Raw genomic sequence first — 7,604 nt, 5'->3', positions numbered from 1 at the left:
GGTGAACAAAAGTTTGTGTGGAAAGTCAAATAGATATATAAAACTAAGAAATCTTCTAAAGTGAATAAATGACCAAACTCAGAGTCAATGGATTTTCACACGGTTGTGCTTAATTTTGGTATAAATCTAATAAGACTAATTTTGTTCGTGAAACTTAAACGAAACTACAGTGGAACTTCTCTAACTCGAATCACCATAATGCACAATAAAACTTCGAGTTATAGAATTTTCATTAAAACATAAAATTTTTCAAAAGACTGGAAAATATAGATTTTAATACAATTTTATTTAATTATTTCGCATAAAGTTTTAAGTACATACGTTAAAACATCTATTTTGTCATTTTGTTGGTTGCAGTTTGCTATTGTTTGGCTCTTGACGTCTGTATCCCATGCCTTTGTTACATGATTTATGCAATCCAAAAGTGTAATATCATAGTTTTTGTTCGCCTCTGTACAATATAGAGGGACTCTTTTAAATTCCTCCTCGATAGAAAAATTTTAAATTTTGTATTATGCCCTGACCAAAAAGTTCGATTTATGGAAGGAGATTTGTATGAAAGTTGCCTTCTATTGCTAATTCAAGTGTTCGAGTTATGGAGATCTTCGACTTATAGAAGGTTCTGTATTTCAATATTTCAATTTCGATTGGCATTGTGTTTGTTTACACTGTTAGTTAACTATATACGCTCCGCAAGATTTTATGCCGGATTTCCTTTTTTTTAATAAACTCATTTAAGCTTTAAGTGGGGGATTACTATAAGGAATAAAAATGATTGAACACACTTATGACTAACTTAAAATTGTTTAAGGTTAATAATAAAAAATTGTTTAATATCACTTGCGTAAGTCCAAAGATTAGTTTATTGAAAATTTTAATATATTATTTCAGCAGAACGCTATAGAAGGTAGTCCCTAAAACGATCATATTCGGATTGTTGCATTGACAAACACTGGCAACACTGAAGTGACAGTATTAATCGGAGTATCTGTGTGTCGCTCATGACTACGTGTGAGTGCGTGTGTGAGTGACATTCCGAGTAATGTGAGTTGTATTGCAGAATGGCGCGTAGCTTGCTGGGATATGCTTCTTCTACTAATTTTTGAAGCATCTGTGTGACGCTCATGTGTGAGTGAGTGAGTTACGTTCCGAGTAATGAACTCACACTTCAGAAAGGAGCGTAGAGTGTTGGAATTTGCTTCTTTTAATCATTTGAACTTTTTAGAATATTATTATATTCGATATTGCCATACTAATGTACCGTATAACTTTTTTGAGGAATTCTTTCTGTGAGGCTATCAATCGACAACCAGATTGAAATTTTTTGTTACTTGCTTAATGTTAATTCCACTTGACCAAGTTTCTTTAAGGAATCTTTGTGCCGCTTTCAGTGTTATATATATCATTCTCTTTCCAGATGTTAAAGAGATATACATTATTTAGGTCGACTTTTGCACCTGTCTCAGCTGCTGGCATAAAACGAAGATATTTCACATTCTGATGAAGCGAGAATTCAAGACATTTCAGTGCGGTGTGTATTTTTATTACCATGATCATTGCCACAATAATTTCTTTACTCTGAAACTTATATAAATATAAATTAAATAAATATATGTATATATATATTTGGTGGTGATGCGGTGCTAGTGGTTGTTGTAGTTGTCGTTGGCGATAGCGAATTAAAGAACGCGTGCGTTTGGTTTGCTAATCTTTGACGAACTGGGCTTTATTTCAATGCTTATGCTTTTACATCCTTACATTGTTACTTTCGTTAAGTTTTAGGAGAAAATACATGTAATGTGAAACTTAAGAAGTAGAGTACGAATAAATAATTATGTACAGTACAAATAAATGAATATCGTAAATGGTTATGATAAATTATTATAATTAGTGTAGAGTGGTGATCTCCACATGTAGTAGTTTTCCGAAATAACGAACACATTAATTGTCAAAATCTTGTAAATCTTGTGCAATTAAAAATATTTGCTATTTTTAAGTTTTTCTAATTGAAATATGAAATAACAATAAATATGTTTATTTTAATTTTACTTTTAATATTTTCTATTTATATTTATATTTATATTTTTTTATTCCTATGATAAATATATTAAAAATTTAATAATAAATAAATAAATGAAAAGTAATAAAAAAAATAAAACTGTCCTTCATATTCAGCATATTTGAAGTTATAATAGTATGCAATTTTTCAATTTTCTTCCACACCATTTTGCTTACACGTAGCATAGAAAAATAAAAATACAAACATATACACATAAGCTTAGTCGGTATATGTTCATATGTATCAATCGTACGTATTAAACTCCTGCAATGATTCACTCATTTGGCATTTCAAGCCACTCGTAAAAAACCATACGACTTGATCGGCATAACGTTAACTCAGCATCTGAGTTGAAGAGCTTGTAAACAAAGAGCGAGAATACGCACACTGCACTGCACTGGAGAGAAGTGTAAGTTTGGTCTTTCAGTTCATTTCACTCATAACTTGAATAGCTTCTAGTACAAATAATTCAAAGTATTTTATAGCACTACTAGCTGGAATTACTAACAGACTACTGGCTACCTTTAAAGCATAGGAAATTCAAATTGATGTAGATGCCACCACTGAAAGACACTGAATTCCTCATAATATAGGACATTAGTCGCTTCGTATTTAATAACCTCGGTATTGATATTATTTTCCTCATTTAAAACTTCAGATTGATATAGAAATGCTGTAAAAAGCTGCGATTTGCGAGTGGGTGGAGGATTAACTGATGTGCTTGGCTGATCGTGACCGTCCGCCTCGCAGATGAAACTTGACATTAGAGAATTTGTTAAATGATATTAGCATGTTCATTGGTGGAAGCAAAAATACAGCAAGTTTATGATATATCGTAAGATTTTCCAAGACAACGGTGTCCAACAACTCACTCAGTTTTTCTTTAAACTTACTTATAAAAGTCAAACTTTCACTTCTTGAACAAGTTTCTTTCAACCTGTATACGTGGGGAAGTATCAAATGCAGAGTTGAATAATTTTCTCCTTCTAGCTCTTTGGAAGATTTTTCGAAAACCTCTAATACTTTCAAAATTTTTTCTAGATGATTTAAGCTAATACCATTAAGTCTTGATAACTGTTGTTTGAATTTATCAACTGATTCTTGTTAATTTGGGCGCGTTGAATTCAAATCTGTAATCAGTTTGTCTCTATCAGCTCTAGTTCATGATATAGCTTTTTTATACCCTCCACTTAACTTATGATATGAAAAAATAAGTAGTGGGTATTAAAAAGCTTAAAAGGAATAAAAAAGAAACTATTTTTTTTTTAATTTTGTCGGGCTGTGTTATTATATAGTTTATTTAAATAATTAAAAAATAAGACAGTATTTTTAATTAGATATGAATAAAAATTAACTTCAAACATTTAAGAAAAAGCTAAGTTCGGGTACGACCGAACAATTTATACTCTCGCAATTTATTTATTTAATTTTATTAATATAACACACAATTTGACCCATATATTCGGCATAAAGTCCAATAGAATAACGAAAATCATCATATATAGTATATGAGGGCTGATGTAATTCCTAAGCCGATTTCACTAATTTTTCCCACCAAGCTACACTATATACAAGACTATATGTTCACTTAATTTTGCTAAGACATCTAACATATTAACCAATATATGCGGAATAAAGCCCGCACATAATTAGGTATATGGGAGCTAGGGGAAGTTCTGATCCGATTTTAATAATTTTTGGAACCGACACACACAATTAGGAGAAAAAAAAATCTCCTCTGAATTAAATTAAAATATCTGAAAGATTTGCCGATATTCTCGGTGAAAACATGTCCTTAGGCCTTGAAAAGTTATAGTCCAATTTCGAAAATTTTACCATAAGTGAAGCCACAGATGATATACAGTATTTGTGTAAAGTTAAGTTTTATCCCGCTATCTTCATCGGTTCCTTATGTATATATTATACAGTGAACGAATCAGATGGAATTCAAAATTGAGTTATATGGGAAGTAGGCCTGGTTGTGAACCGATTTCGCCTATTTTTCATCTGTGTTGTCAGGGTGTCAAGAAAATATATACCGAATTTCATTGAATCCGGTCAAGTAGTTCCTGAGATATGTTTTTTAACCCATAAGTGGACGACGCCACGCCCATTTTCCATTTTGCGAAAAAATCTGAGTGCAGCTTCCATCTGCCATTTCTCATGTAAAATTTAACGTTTCTGGCGTTTTTCGTTAGTGAGTTAACCCACTTTTCGTAATTTTCAACCGAACCTTTGTATGGGAGGTGGGGGTGGTTATTATCCGATTTTTTTCGTTTTTGGACTGTATAAGGAAATGGCTAAAAGAAACGACTGCAGAAAGTTTGGTTTATATAGCTTTGTTGGTTTGCAAGATATATACAAAAAACCGACTTAGGCGCGGGGCCACGCCCATTTAAAAAATAAAATTACATTCAAATGTGCCCTAATGCGATCCTTTATTCCAGATTTTACTTTCATAACTTTATTTATGGCTTAGTTATGACACTTTATAATAATACTCTGTGCAACTTGTTGCGACGCCAACAAACAAGGCAATGGTGATAACGATGAGTCATTACAGTGACCAGCTCAACCGCACCCCAAGCAGGGCTAACGATCAACAGAAGCAGCAGAGCACAGCAATCATCCAACAAATTTGTAGGTGCAAAATACGACATTGGCCTACATTAATGAAAAAAGGAAATTTAAGGCCTAGTTGTTGTCATAAATTAAGTCTTCCTAAGACTCTAGTGAAGTAAAAGGAGCTCTTAAAGAATGTGGATTTTCTATTAAAATTATTGTAAATATCTTCAATTGAAAAAAGGTACTAAATAGGGAAGGTACAATTTTCTATAAAATTGTATTGATCTCACTATCAATGGCAACAACACCCGTATTTTTCCAGACTGGATAAGGAAGCGAAGCGTGTGGGTCTGGCGAAAAACGAGGACATGAAAAAATATCTCTTTTCATCAAACACGCATTCGCGTCTTGGGTCCCACGTCACTGTTGACAGTCATAACTTTGAAGTTGTAGTGAATTGAATTTATCTTGAAACCAGCATTAAAACAACGCAGACGCTACTTTGGACTGAGTAGGCAATTGGAAAGTAAAGTCTTTTTTCGACGAACGAAAACCGAGCTCTACAAGTCCCTCATCATTCCCGTCCTGCATTGGACGAGCTCAACATCCGATGAGACGGCATCAGGAGTTTTCGAGATAAAGGTTTTGCGAAAGATTTACAGTCCCTTAAACATTGGCAACGGCGAATACCGCAGACGATGTAACGATGAGCTGTACGATTTATACGACGATATTGACATAGTTCAGCGAATAGACAGCGGATACGCTGACTAGGCCATGTTGTTTCATTGCGATCAAGCTTTGAAAGTGTTCGATACAGTACCCGCTGGTGGAAGCCACGGAAGAGGAAGGCCTCCACTCCGTTGGAAATACTAGGTGGAGAAGGACCTGGCAACACTTGGAATTTCCAATTGGCGCCAAACTACCAAATGGAGGAATGAATGGCGGGAAGAATCACCAGTTAAGAAGAAGGAGATCTCAAAATTAATAAAATTTCATGAACACAAGACACTATAAAGTTTTAATAAGAATGAACCGCAATGAAGAGGACCTACCTAGGACATATACTAAGGAACCTCAGATATGGGCTTCAGCAATTACTAATCCAAGGAAAAATCGAAGGAAATGGAAATATTGGTTTAAAGCCGCTCTCATGGTTTCGAAATCTAACAAATGTGGCTACAGACAGAGGACAATATGCTGCGTTAATTATAAAAGCCTGTAATATGAAGATATTTAGCTTTAGAAACATTTTATTATCAGATTTTTATTTATAATTAAAAATTTATGGAAAAATGTAATAGTATTTAATTCGAATAAGAATTGGCAAATAAAGAAGAACAAGAACATAATCTATTATATGGAAACTATGTAGGCGTTATTCTGAAATATGCTTGTCGTACAATGTTCTCAACTTGATGATTCATTTCGACCCACAACGACATGGTATTTTATGTAATTATATGCGATTACCGTTGACACCTAAACGCATTACTTTAATTACACATCGCAAAGTGTGACTTCTTTCGTTTTATTTATTACAGAAAAAAAGTAAATTCTCCACTGTATGACAGCATGAAAAATTTAGCCAAATTAACGCCAACACAGCACAACGCCTTCTTTTAAGTGCATTATGTATTACATAGCTGCTTAGTCATTAAATGCTCCCATGTGACTGAAAGCATAGGGTGGAAAGTATGCGTGATTGAAAAATATATGTTTTTAATAAATTCGTCTTAAATAGTGCTTTACATGAATTCAGATTCAATTTTTTGTTTCAAGAACGACTGACACAGCAGATTTTAGGATGATCGTTTGAGACCTCCTGGATTAATCCTTTAGGAGATATCCTATACTCCCTATTACTCCTAATACTCGTGTGTAAATACACGTAAAATTGTATACTCGTTTTTAACATTGCATGTCATTGGAACGCGAGTACTCCTTTTAACCTCCTAATGGAGATCTCTATGATTACTGCTATAGGAGATCTCTATGATTACTCCTAAAGGAGATCTCTATGATTGCTGATATAGGAGATCTCTATGATTACTGATATAGGAGATCTCTATGATTACTACTATAGGCTATCTCTATGATTAATCTTAAAGGAGATCTCTATGATTACTACTATAGGAGATCTCTATGATAAATCCTATATTATTTTCAACCTGCAATTATTTTAACAAAAACAAATTTTTATAATTTTACTTTTTATTAAAGTTTTTTAATTAAATAAATGTACATGAAATCTATTATTTTTTTATATTATAAGTGTTTCTGTAGAACTGAGCCTAACATTTGAAAAACGCCTTTTTGATCATTGCCTCAAAATCAGGGTATGAGTAATCATCTTTTAAGGCCTCAAAAAATTAAACTTATTAAAAAAATAGATGACATGAATTGAAATGATATATTACCGTAAAGAAATTTATTGAAAAGTGCATAATTCTTCAATGCAACTTTTTTTTTTGGCTCCATCCCAATTCATTTTTAAGAGCTGGGTCTCCGCAATCACTTCATCCAAAATTTTTGATAGGGGTCTCTTTGAAATTTTTTGCTTCAGATACGCCACCTATAACAAACTCAAACTGTTTAGTAACTTCTTATCAAATGTATTTTATCATACTCACCATTTCTGCCTCAGGCTTATTCAAAAGCAAGGATTCTGTAGATGCTAAATCATTCATGTTTTTAATAGGAAATATCATTAATTCAATCTTCATCGGTGGAAATATGTCAATAATCCGCTGTTCCTAAAAAAGGTCAATAGGAGGACTCCTTCATTCCTCCTTTCAGGAGATCTCGCTTTTAAATCTGCTGGGGACTTTTGAAATAGAGTGCAACATGTTTTAAATCGTCGTCGACAGGGTATTGGATTTTAATAGCACTGAACCCCGACGATCAAACAGATCATGAAAAAAACCTTCAATGAAGAGTCGAAACAGAGATGTATAAAAAGTCGATAAAGCTCTGACCA

This window comes from Zeugodacus cucurbitae, chromosome 4 (assembly GCF_028554725.1).
Source record: "Zeugodacus cucurbitae isolate PBARC_wt_2022May chromosome 4, idZeuCucr1.2, whole genome shotgun sequence".
NCBI classification, from domain to species: Eukaryota; Metazoa; Arthropoda; class Insecta; order Diptera; family Tephritidae; genus Zeugodacus; species Zeugodacus cucurbitae.
The sequence above is the reverse complement of the archived record's forward strand: the minus strand, read 5'-3'. Positions refer to the sequence as shown.